At 45.5% G+C, this 12,675-nt stretch overlaps 1 protein-coding gene across 3 annotated transcripts in view; it reads left to right on the top strand.

Annotated features, from left to right (window-relative positions):
• Positions 1-12,675, top strand: part of ppp1r16a (protein phosphatase 1, regulatory subunit 16A) — a 100,818-nt gene that overhangs the window by 62,098 nt on the left and 26,045 nt on the right. For all 3 annotated transcript variants that reach the window (XM_080214146.1, XM_080214152.1, XM_080214157.1), the window contains exon 2: positions 12,285-12,675. This exon is cut by the window's right edge and continues 875 nt beyond it. The gene's annotated coding sequence lies outside the window, so the exon portion shown is untranslated. The remainder of the gene's footprint in view (positions 1-12,284) is intronic.

The raw sequence follows: 12,675 nt of genomic DNA, 5'->3' as shown, positions 1-12,675 counted from the left end.
AAGGAAACCCACACAGACACAGGGAGAACATACAAACTGCACACAGACAGTGACCCAAAGAATTGAACCTGGGTCCCTGGCGCTGTGAGGCAGCACTGTGACACCATGCCACACGTGAACATTCTTGCAGCCTAGGCTGTTTGTACCTTTCCCTTTGATTGTGCTACACATGTGACATCACTTTGGGTTACTTTTAGTGCTGAAAGAATTAAAGCTTAAGGTAGTGTGGAAGTTGAGTATTGCTGAAAAAATGGGCATGTTGTTGAAACTTCATACAGCACTCGTCAGGACCAGGTCTCAAGAAATTGCCAATAGTAAAGGGAACCAACAATTTATACTGCAGGAGGAGAGAGTGATGATTGGTTTGTCAAGTGGACTCTGGTGGAGGCGTTGCCATGGAGAACAGGCAGCATGGAAGAGTGAGCTGCCCGGTTTTGTTGAAATTCAATCTGGGCAGGTTTACTGTAGTCACGGCAGCAGATAGGTGGTGTAGTGATGGGTTCCCTTCCAAGCCCAGCTCTGACAAACAGCTTTATCACTTTCCATGAGAGACACATCGTCAGTGGAATGACGGTGAACCTCCTGCCCCTATATGTGGATGATTGTTTGGTGTACTTGAATCTGCTGCTGTGTGTATGAGTTTCCTTGCACACGTTAATGAGTTCCATGCAAAGGTTATACCTTTGAAATGGAGCAGTGAAGAGAGCTCCCTTTCCTGTGCGTGCTAGTTGAGAAATTTGCCTATGGCTTTTCTACCACAAGCCTGCCTTCACTGTGTAGTATAAACATTGGGATTCTTACAGTCCCATACTCCAGTCTTGTAAATAGGCCCCAGCTCACTGTCCGAGTTTTTTTATGGGACATGGGTGTCACTGGTTGGCCAGCATTTATTATCCATCTCTAGTTGCCCTTGAAGGGCAGTTAAGAGTTAACCACATTGTTGCGGGAGACGCGTGTAGGCCAGACTGGGTAAGGATGGCAGATTTCCTTCCCTAAAGGACATTAGTGAACCAGATGGGATTTTCCGACAATTGACAATGGTTTCATGGTCATCAGTAGATTCTTAATTCCAGATTTTTTTTTATTTGCATTCAAATTCCACCGCCTGCCGGGATTTGAACCCAGTTCCCCAGAACATTAGCTGAGTTTCTGGAATAATAATCTAGCAATAATACCACTAGGCCATTGCTTCCTCAGTCTGATGCTGAAATAAGGTGTATCAAAGTCATCTTGTGGGTTAATGACTATCTGATCAAATCATTACTCACCATATACTAAGCAATCTCCTGACCAGGCCTAAAGCTACCACCTTCAGTCCTGAAAAGTGCCCAGTCTACCTTGGGTGTCTCAAAATCTGAGCAACAGGTGAAGCTATTAGTGTGCAGTTGGAATACAAGTGCTATTCACCACTAACAGGATGCTGCTGTCAAGACAAAGCTTTCTGTCTGCCACATCAAATAAATAATGTGATACGTGCCAGTGTAATGATGAGTCTATAATACCCCAAGTACTGGCAGGTTACATCAAACAGCATGTCACTTGACTGTTTGTAATGGGTAAGTATAGCCCACATCCATCTAGCCTGTGCTTTCAAAACTCTGAACGCAGTGTCTGACATTAGATATGACTCTACGATTGGACAACTGCTGCTAAACAATCCTGAGTGTGCTTATGAAAGCCATGTGGCTCACTCATGCATGCTGGAGCCACATATCCTGACACACAGCACATTGTTCTTTACAGATGGGAGGAACATGTCCACAGATGGCCCCTTTTAGTTTGGGGGGGCAGCCATTCCCTTCTTCATTCCCCAGGGCAATGCCATGACCAATGTCATCCTGCCTGATTTTATATTGAATAATGCTAGACAGTGAACTGTTCCATTCTGCCCTCGCCACAACAATGCCTGAACCAATTAGAGTCCACTCGCCAACCAATCAGCGCTCTCTCAGAACAGGATAAGTTGTTGTTGCCCATTACTGTTGTAAGTTCTTGTGACCTGCCCTGATGAATATAAACTGAAAAGCTTTGATGGTATGTCTCTTTTGTTTTCAGCAAGTTACCAAGTTCTGGCCCCATAGCTTGCTTAGGATCCATCCAGCCTTACTTGCTGCTGGACAGTCATGCACTCTGATATTTCTCAAGCTGACAGCTCTATGTTCTTCCAAAAAATAAACTCGTTTTCACATTTGTTCTTTTAGTATCTCTCAAAAGCAGATATTAAACGCCAAAATCAAAGTCCAAAATCCTTCTGTTTCCCAGAACGCCAGTACACTCATCAGCAGTACATTATTAATCATTGACGCCGTTGTTCCGAGAAGCTCAGATCAGGTCACTGATATTTCTGCACGATTTTGCAGACAATTGCTTTTTTATTCTCATTTGTAGAATCAAAGAACATTACAGCACAGGAACAGGCCCTTTGGAGCAGCAAGGTGGCACAGTGGTTAGCACTGCTGCTTCACAGCACCAGTGACCTGGGTTCAATTCCCAGCTTGGCTCACTGTCTGTGTGGAGTTTGCATGTTCTCTCTGGGTCTGCCTGGTTTCCTCCAGGTGCTCCAGTTTCCTCCCACAATCCAAAGATGTGCAGGTTAGGTGAATTGGCCGTGCTAAATTCTCCCACAGTGTACTCAAACAGGCGCCGGACTGTGGCGACTGGAGGATTTTCACAGTAACTTCATTGCAGTGTTAATGTAAGCCTATGTGTGACTAATAAATAGACTTTACTCAGCCCTCCAAGCCTGTGCTAACACATGACTCCTTTCTAAAGATCTTTTCCCTCCATGCGGTCTGTATCCCTCTACCTGCTACCTATTCATGTATTTGTCAAGATGACTCTTAAATGCTGCTATTGTGTCTGCTTCTACCTGCTCCTCTGGCGCTACATTCCAGGCACTTACCACCGTTTGTGTAAAGTAACCAGCCTCTCACATCTCCTTTAAACTTTCCCCTTTTTACCTTAAACCTCTGTCCCCTAGTAATTAACATTTTCGACCCTGGGAAAAAGACTCCGACTACCCATTCTATCCGTGCCTCTCATAATTTTGTAAACTTCTATCGGATCGCCCTCAGCCTCTGACATTCAAGTGAAAACAAAACTAGTTTGTCCAACCTCTCCTCGTGGCTAATTTCCTCCAAACCAGGCAAGATCCTGGTAAATCCTTGTGAAAGGGAATTTTGCAGTAATTTCATTGCAGTGTTGATGTAAACCTACTTGTGACATTAATAAATAAACTTAAATCTTTCCTGTACCCTCTCCAAAGCCTCCCCATCCTTCTGGTTGTTTAGCAACCAGAACTAAACACTATTCCAAATGTGGCCTAACTAAATTTCTATACAGCTGCAACATGACTTGCTGTTTTTATATTCTGTGTCCTGACCAATGGAGGCAAGCATGCTATATGCCTTCTTGACCACCTTATCCACTTACGTTGCCACTTTTAGGGAACTGTGGACCTGTACGCCCAGAACCTTCTGCATGTTAATGCTCTCGAGGGTTCTGCCATTTACTGTATACTTCCTCCCTGCATTAGACCTTCCAAAATGCATCACCTCGCATTTCTCAAAGAACAAAGAAAATTACAGCACGTGTCCGGATTAAATTCCATCTGCCATTTCTCCACCCTAGTCTCTAGTCTAGGTTATCAGAATCTGAATAAGAGGATATGATACTCATTCAAAGGTGTTATCCCCACATTCCAGGCAACCTCTCATCATTCATGAGCTTTTTAATCCCTTCATGTGATGTGGACGTTCCTGACTGTGCCAGCATTTATTGTCATCTCAAATTACCCTTGAGAAGGTGGAGTGCTTTCTTGAATATAACTCTGAGAGCTTTTCTTTCTCATTGGAATACATTTTTGTTGAGAGTTATGAAATATCTCTTTAAAATGTCTATGTCACTATCTCTCTTCCATCTAACCTTTTATTCTATTTCCCAGTTCATACTCTTGTAATTGTCTTTATTACAGTTTTTTTTAGGTGCTAGTTTAGACCCACATTTCTCACCTTCAAAATGACTCTGAAATTCCATCATGTTATGATTACTCTTGCTGAGAGAATCCTTTTATTAAGAGGTCATTAGTTAATCCTGCTTCATTACACATTGCCAAATCTACAATAACCTGTTCACTGTTGTTTCAGAATCTGTTAATCTAAGAAACTGCCTTGAATACGCCCTATGAACTTATCCCCCGGGTGTCTTTCTCAGTTTGATTTGTCAAATCTATACAATGATCAAAATCAGAGACAATTATTACAGTACCTTTCTTACAAGCCCCAATTATTACTTGATTTATATTGAAACGGCCTGGTCCTGGGGTTCTGTGTGATGTCCTTCTGTAGCTGGGGAAGATTGAGAGGTGAAGCATGATTATGATATAGAACTGAGTTTGGATTTTGCCAGTGATGGGGATATCATTTTGATCTCTGGAGGAATGAAGGAGGACAGTTCAACGTCTGTGATATTGTTTGAATCACTGGTGTGTGTGCAGCTGCAGCCTGTTTGCAAACTGGATCACTTCAACATCAATAAATCAGCACTTTAATATTCTGTTTCTACACAACCCAATTACAATGTGGCTACAATTACAGAACTATAAATCACTCCCACCAGTGACTTCTTTCCTTTATCACCACAGAAATTGATACCTCGATTTTCGCAACAAAATTATTTCTCTCTATATTTATTGACGGAGTTACCCCATCTCCTTTATCTAACGTCATGTCTTCTGAAATGTCACGTACGCCAGACATGGTATATGTCTGGCTCTCTTGCTCTCTTTCTCGCTCTCTCGCACTCTCTCTCGCTGTCTCGCTCGCGCGCCCTCTTGAGCCCTGTCTCACGCACACACACTGATCAGGAACAAGCCTGGTTGGTATGTATCCCCTCCTTGCGGTGAGCATGCAGGGGATTGATGCTGGACCATCACCTGTCATTTCAGCTGAAGCTGAGCTGACTCTGAGCGATGAGTCTGGGAAAGGGTGTGTAGATAGTTTGAGTAATGTTGAAATCAAAAACGAGGAGGTATTGGGGTTCTTGAGAAACATCAAGGTGGATAAGTCTCCAGGGCCTGAAGGAATATGCCCTCAGAATACGGAAAGAGGCAAGAGAGAAAATTGTTGGGGCTTTGAGAGAAATCTTTGTATTCTCAATGTGTACAGGGGAGGTCCCAGAGAACTGGAGAATAGCCAGTGTTGTTCCTTTTGTTTAAGAAGGGTGGCAAGAATAATCCAGGTAATTACAGGCCAGTGAGCCTTACATCAGTGGTAGGGAAATTATTGGAGAGGATTCTTCGAGACAGGATTTATTCCCACTTGGAAATAAGTGGACATGTAAGTGAGAGGCAACGTGGTTTTGTGAAGGGGAGGTCATGTCTCACGAAATTGATCGAGGTTTTCGAGGAAGTGACGAAGATGATTGATGAGGGTAGAGCAGTGGATGTTGTCTACATGAACTTCAGTAAAGCCTTTGACAAGGTCTATGAGGAGAGATTGGTAAATTGTGGTTGTTACCCCTGGAAAGACGGAGAATGAGGGGAGACCTAATAGAGGTGTACAAAATTTATGAAAGGTATAGATAGGGTGAACAGCAGGAAGCTTTTTCCCAGGTCGGAGGTGACGATCATGAGGGGTGACGGGCTTAAGGTGAGAGGGGCGAAGTTTAACTCCGATATCAGAGGGACATCTTTTACGCAGAGGGTGATGGGGGCCTGGAATGCACGGCCAAGCAGGGTGGTGGAGGCAGACACACTGGGATCGTTTAAGACTTACCTGGATAGTCACATGAGCAGACTGGGAATGGAGGGATACAAACGAATGGTCTAGTTGGACCAATGAGCGGCACAGGCTTGGAGGGCCGAAGGGCCTGTTTCCTGTACTGTACTGTTCTTTGTTGTTTGTTTGGAGGGCCGAAGGGCCTGTTTCCTGTACTGTACTGTTCTTTGTTGTTTGTTTGTTTGTCCCTCATGGCAGACTGGTGCAGAAAGTGTTGTTGCATGGGATCAGAGGTGAGATGGCAAGGTGGATACAAAATTGCCTCAGTCAAAGGCCTCTGATCTTCTGGTAAATGTTCTCCAAGGCGGCCTTCATGACATATGACAGCGCAGAGTCGCTGAGCAGAGACTGATAGCCAAGTTCCGCACACATGAGGACGGTCTCAACAGGGATCTTGGTTCATGTCACGTTATCTGTAACCCCCATGACTTGCCTGGGCTTACAACATCTCACTTACTGTCCTGTCTGGAGACGATACACAACTCTTTAACCTACGCTTAATGTTATCTCCACTCACATTGTCTGTACCTTTAAGAATTGATTAGCTGTAAAGACTGTGTGTGCCTTTATATGGTCTTTGTGTGACCAGAAGACTCCATTCACCTGACGAAGGGGCAAACCCCGAAATCTAGTGGGTTTACTATCAAATAAACTTGTTGGACTTTAACCTGGTGTTGTGAGACTTCTTACTCGGTCAAAGAAGACAGAGGGTAGCAGTGGAAGGGTGCGTTTCTGAATGGAGGACTGTGACAAGTGGTGTTCCTCAGGGATCAGTGCTGGGACCTTTGCTGTTTGTAATATATATAAATGATTTGGAGGAAAATGTAACTGGTTTGATTAGTAAGTTTGTGGACGACACAAAGGTTGGTGGATTTGCAGATAGCGATGAGGACCATTAGAGGATAGAGCAGGATATAGATCAGTTGGAGACTTGGGCGGAGAGATGGCAGATGGAGTTTAATCCAGACAAATGTGAGGTAATGCATTTTGGAAGGTCTAATACAGATAGAAAATATGCAGAAAATGACAGAACTCTTAGGAGTGTTGATAGACAGAGGGATCTGGGTGTACAGGTACACAGGTCACTGAAAGTGGCAATGCAGGTAGAGAAGATAGTCAAGAAGGCATACAGCATGCTTGCCTTCATCGGCCAGGGCATTGAGTTTAAAAATTGGCAAGTGATGTTGATGCTTTATAGAACCTTAGTGAGGCCGCACTTGGAATATAGTGTTCAATTCTGGTCACCACATTATCAGAAGGATGTGGAGGCTTTAGAGAGGGGACAGAAAAGATTTACCAGGGTGTTGCCTGGTATGGAGGCATTAGGTATGAGGAGAAGTTGGGGAAACTTGGTTTGTTCTCACTGGAGCAACGGGGGTTGAGGGGAGACCTGATAGAAGTCTACAAGATTGTGAGAGGCATGGACAGAGTGGATAGTCAGAAGCTTTTTCCCAGGGTAGAAGAGTCAATTACTAGGGGGCACAGGTTTAAGGTGCGAGGGGCAAGGTTTAAAAGAGATGTACGAGGCAGATTTTTACACAGAGAGTGGTGGGTGCCTGGAACTCATTGCCAGGAGATGTAATGGAAGCGGATACGGTAGACTTTTAAGGGGAGTCTTGACAAGTACAATAATGAGATGGGAATAGAGGGATATGGTCCCCAGAAGCGTAGTGGTTTTTAGTTAAGTCAGGTAGCATGGTTGGTGCAGGCTTGGAGGGCTGAAGGGCCTGTTCCTGTGCTGTAATTTTCTTTGCTCTTTGTTCTTTGATGATGGGTTGTGTAGAAACAGAATATTAAAGTGCTGATTTATTGATGTTGAAGTGATCCAGTATGCAAACAGGCTGCAGCTACACAGTCTCACTAGTGATTAAAACAATATCACAGACACTGAACTGTCCTTCAATCCTCCAGAGATCAAAATGGTATCCCTCTGTCACTGGCAAAATCCAAACTTGGCTCCATGTCATCATCATGCCTCACCTCTCTCCACCTTCCCCACCTACACAAGGACATCACACACAACCCCAGGAGTAGGTCGTTTGGCACCTTCAGCCTGCACTGCCAGTCAGTAAGCTCATGGCTGATCTGATCTTAGCTTCAACTCCTCTTTCCTGCCTGTTCTCCTCGTTTCTTGGCTAAGATCGATCATCAGATCAAGTCCAGGATGGGGTGCAATGTCTCATCTGTCTATACTTCTCGCTGTCTCAGCAAAGCAGCCAGCATAATTAAGGACCCCACGCACCCCGGACATTCTCCCTTCCGTCGGGAAAAAGATACTAAAGTCTGAGGTCACGTACCAACCGACTCGAAACAGTTTCTTCCCTGCTGCCATCAGACGTTTGAATGGACCTACCTCGCATTAAGTTGATCTTTCTCTACACCCTAGCTATGACTGTAAGACTACATTCTGCACTCTCTCCTTTCCTTCTCTATGAATGGTATGCTTTGTCTGTATAGTATGCAAGAAACAATACTTTTCACTGTATGTTAATACATGTGACAATAATAAATCAAATCAACTCATCTTATCAGCTTGGATCTTGATTGTCTCTCTGGTGAGGATCCTGAATTGGATTCAGTTGGATTGAATTTGGTTTTTGAAGCAAGGAACGTATTTTGGTCTGCCTGGTCCATTCTGAGCAGTGGCTTTGTAACTTATGTTCTATTAAAAGACTTCTGGATGAGTACATGGGATTTAATGGGATTGAGAGTTATAGATAGGTCTATGGCCTTGTAGGTATGGATATGATCAGCGCAACTTGTGGGCCAAAGGGCCTGTTTGTGCTGTAGTGTTCTATGTTCTATTAACTCAAAATCTGTCCAACTCCTCCGGGTCCCAGACTTTACACCCCGGTGAAAGAGAATGCCAAATATTCTGGATCCTCTGGGAGAAGGAATTCCTTCCCATCTCCTACCCATTCCCTTTTGTTCTGAAACTGCAATCAGTTGATAATCCTGACGGGATTGTCACCCCATCACCGATTGGCCTCACCTTCTCTCCTCGAGTTTCCAAACAGGCCCTGCACTGTACTTTGTCCCTCACAGCTTTTTATCTGACAGCTTACTCTCGACCTGTAATTCTCTATTTAATTTTCTGTCTGCTCCAGACTTCCCAATCCTGTTAGTGACCTTTCATCGGCTGTATGCCTCCACGTGGGATTTAACTGCCTTCCCTCGTGTTCCTGATTATGGGCGATTGTCGGAATTTTTGAGCTGTTTCCAATCCTGTCTCGGAGAGATCCTGGATACTTTGTAAAGCTTTAATCATTAGTAGCGTTTGAAAGGCATGTTTTGGATTCCTGTCTTGGGTGGTAATAAAGTTACCTTAAAACCCTTAAGGCAGGGAATTTGTTTGAAAGTGTTAATTGTGGAATGTTACTGCACGAGATAGGGCAATGAGAGGATATTGAGCAGTGTGAGGTGGAAGCAGGATTCTGAAGATTACTTGTATTCCTGTGGGACACTGGTGTAGCATCAACCTCAGCACTGAAACAACAGCGCACCTGAAATGTAGCACTCTGTCCATCAGAGAACGAGCGATTATACTGGTAGGCGTTGGAATGCTGTACCCAAGAGTGTTTGAGGTCATTGCATCCTTTAAGGGAATTATGCACAAGCCTTGAGGCAGAGGAAGATGGGACCATAGCTTGATGTGGGGGAGAAGAGGGGACAGTTGCTCGATTTTGGGGGGGATGGGGCTGTGGGGGTGGAAGATAGGAGGGTGGCTTGATCAAAAGCTAGAACAGACAAGATGGTCTGAATGGCCACTTTCTGTTCAGCGTGGTAACTCTGCATTGTAGAATGTGGTGTTTGGTGGGACTGTGATGTAGGTTGACCGCGGCACTGATGGTATGTGTGGCTGGATCATTATGGAAACATTTCCTTGGCATGTTGAGCTGCCTTGGGTGTGTCCCCCCACAACCTTGACCAAGATATCCGGGCAATTCTGCTCCAATTACCTGTTAGCAGGTTCGTTGTGTTTCACATTCTGCATCCCTGAAGATCTGTCCCCTCAGTAATGCTGTCACCTTGTCCGTGACTCCTGGGTTCACCCAAGGACGGGATTCGGCCGTCCTGGATTGCTCAGGCCTCCAGACCCGCCAACGTGACTCAACAGGCCTCACAGGGTGATTAAACAAAGAATGCCACCCTCCTGGCAACCAAGGGTGGGTGAAAAACGCCAGCCTGGCCAGTGAATGAATTTAACAAGCACTGTAGTGAATCTGTGCCAGCAGCAGGGGATATACCAGAACAGGAGAGCTCACACCTACTCTTTATGAACCCAATATATTCCATGTTTTGACAGCTATCACTGTGAGCTGAGAGCCTGTTTTTCTCTCTGTGCTTTTTGAATTGTTGAGTACCTGCTGTGGATGGGAATTGGGGAAACTGTCCTGTGCCTGCCCTGTGTTCTGGGATAGTGTCACTCTCTCAACCTTCCTGCGACACTCAGACTCTGGCTTGTTGACCTGATCTGCTTCAGAGTAGAGTTGATGCAAATGATTTCGGAACCCGCTGAGAGAAACAATCGTAGCTGCTCTGGTCCTGAAGGGAGTGCCCCCATCCTGCCCGCATATATACCCTGCACACAGGATAAAATTGCACGCATACACACACACACCCCTCCACACCCACAGAGCAGCAGTCTGCTGGAACTTGCTGTGAAGTGAAGAGGGGCTTAAAGCGTACCAGGTATTCTTAGAACTGAACCCCAGCACCAATTCGATGGGCTGAATGGCTGTTTGCTGGCCGCACTGTTATGATCATAGGATCCCTACAGTGCAGAAGGAGGTCATCAGCCCATCAGGTCTGCCCTGACTCTCTGAAAGAGCACCTTAGGGGTGGCATGTGGCCCAGTGGTTAGTACTGCTGCCTCACGGTGCCAGGGGCCTGGCTTCGATTCCCAGCTTGCTTCACTGTCTGTGTGGAGTCTGCACATTCTCCCCGTGTCTGCATGGGTTTCCTCTTGGTGCTCCGGTTTCATCCCACAGTCTGAAAGGCGTGCTGGTTAGTTACATTGCTCATGCTAAATTCTCCCTCTGTGTGTCCAAACAGCCACCGGACTGTGGCGACTTGGGGAATTTCACTAACTTCACCGCATTGTTAACGTTAGTATTACTTGTGACTAATAATAAACTTTATAAAACCCAGGCCCACCACTCCACCCCTATCCCTGTGACCCCAAGCATTTCCCATGGCTAATCCACCTAACCCACACATCTTTCAGACTGTGGAAACTGGAGCACCCCACAGAAACCCATGCAGACATGGGGAGAACATACAGGCAGTGACCCAAGGCAGGAATTAAACCCAGGTCTCCGGAGCTGTGAAGCAGCAGTGATAACCACTGTGCCACCGTGCTACCCATATTCTAAGTATCCCTTCCGCTGAGGTGTCTTAGAGGGTTGCAGGTTGAATAAATTTGGTTTGTGTGGCTTTGGAAGGGAGGCCATCTGGAAGAGACCTTCTGATCAAAGGAAATGCAGCAAAGTTGTTAAAATCTACTTCCTCTGGTGGAAGGACTCCAGATGTGGAGATGTCGGCATTGGACTGGGGTAAACACAGTGAGAAGTCTCACGACACCAGGTTAAAGTCCAACCAGTTTATTTGATAGTAATCTCATGTAGTGAGATTACTACATGCGATGTAGTGAGATTACTATTAAATAAACTAGTTGGACTCTAACCTGGTGTTGTGAGACTTCTTACTGTGAAGGACTCCAGAACAGGGAGTGGGGAAAATAACCTTAAAATATGGGCTGGATCGTTCAGGAATGATGTTGGGATAGACGGAAATCAGGAACACTCCAATCAATTGAAAATCTCAGGAATGAGACTGATGAGATTTTGTGTGGGATTGTCCCCAACTCATTGGGAGTTTAGAACGATGAGGGGGGATCTTATAGAGACGTATAAGATAATGAAGGGGATGGATAGGTAGAGATTCTTCCCGCTCAGAAAGGACAGCAGGACTAGAGGGCACAGCCTCAAGATAAGGGGGGGGGGGGCGGGGGGGTGCAGTTTAGATAGGAGTTGAGGAGGAACTTCTTCACTCAAAGGATGGTGAATCTCTGGAATTCTCTGCCCATTGAAGTGGTGGAGGCTACCTCGCTAAATATATTTAAGACATGGGTAGATGGGTTTTTGGTAGGCAAGGGAATTAAGGGTTATGGGGAGAGGGCGGGAAAGTGGAACTGAGCCACTCCAGATCAGCCATGATCTTATTGAATGGTGGGGCAGGCTCGAGGGGCTAGATGGCCTACTCCTGCTCCTATTTCTTATGTTCTTATGTCAGGAGCTGTCAAAAGAGGCAAGTAAACGGGCTTGGGCCACAGATCAAATGGAGGGACTGAATGGCCACCCTGTGTTCCAGTGTTCCTAGGTCATGCCAGTGTAATTGTGGTGCTGAAGGGGTTAAGTCTGAAGCACTCCAGCTACATTGTTTGAAAGCTGTGTGTATTACACAACAGAGTCGTTACTGACAGCCTTTTTTTTCATTGTCCCTCAGCTCCTGGATGTACTGACTGCAGGAAGACAAGCTGAAACATGGGTTACAGATCAGCTGCCTGGAGATACAAGTGTGTGTAACATTTCCTGTCTAACTTAAATCCGCCTGGCTCTCGACTCGAGTGCCTCGTCAACAGGAGGTGCGATCAGAGGAGGCGATGTGTACAGAGATCTTCACTGCAACTCCCCGAAAGGTACATTCCCACCGGGAAATTATTTTATGAGGGGTCAGAGTGGGAGAGGCAAGGAACTTGCCTCTTGACCCTCGAGGAGAATTGAGGCTTTTGGAAAAAGACCTGTGACGAGGAAGCTAACAAAACACATCTCCCAGGGTCATAACCGAGGAGAGCCTGAATTAAAACATTACTGGGGGAGAAATTGCCCTTGAGGGT

This window comes from Carcharhinus amblyrhynchos, chromosome 2 (genome assembly GCF_965287045.1).
Source record: "Carcharhinus amblyrhynchos chromosome 2, sCarAmb.v2.hapA, whole genome shotgun sequence".
Taxonomy (NCBI): domain Eukaryota; kingdom Metazoa; phylum Chordata; class Chondrichthyes; order Carcharhiniformes; family Carcharhinidae; genus Carcharhinus; species Carcharhinus amblyrhynchos.
This window is presented reverse-complemented; position numbering and strand designations above follow the sequence as displayed.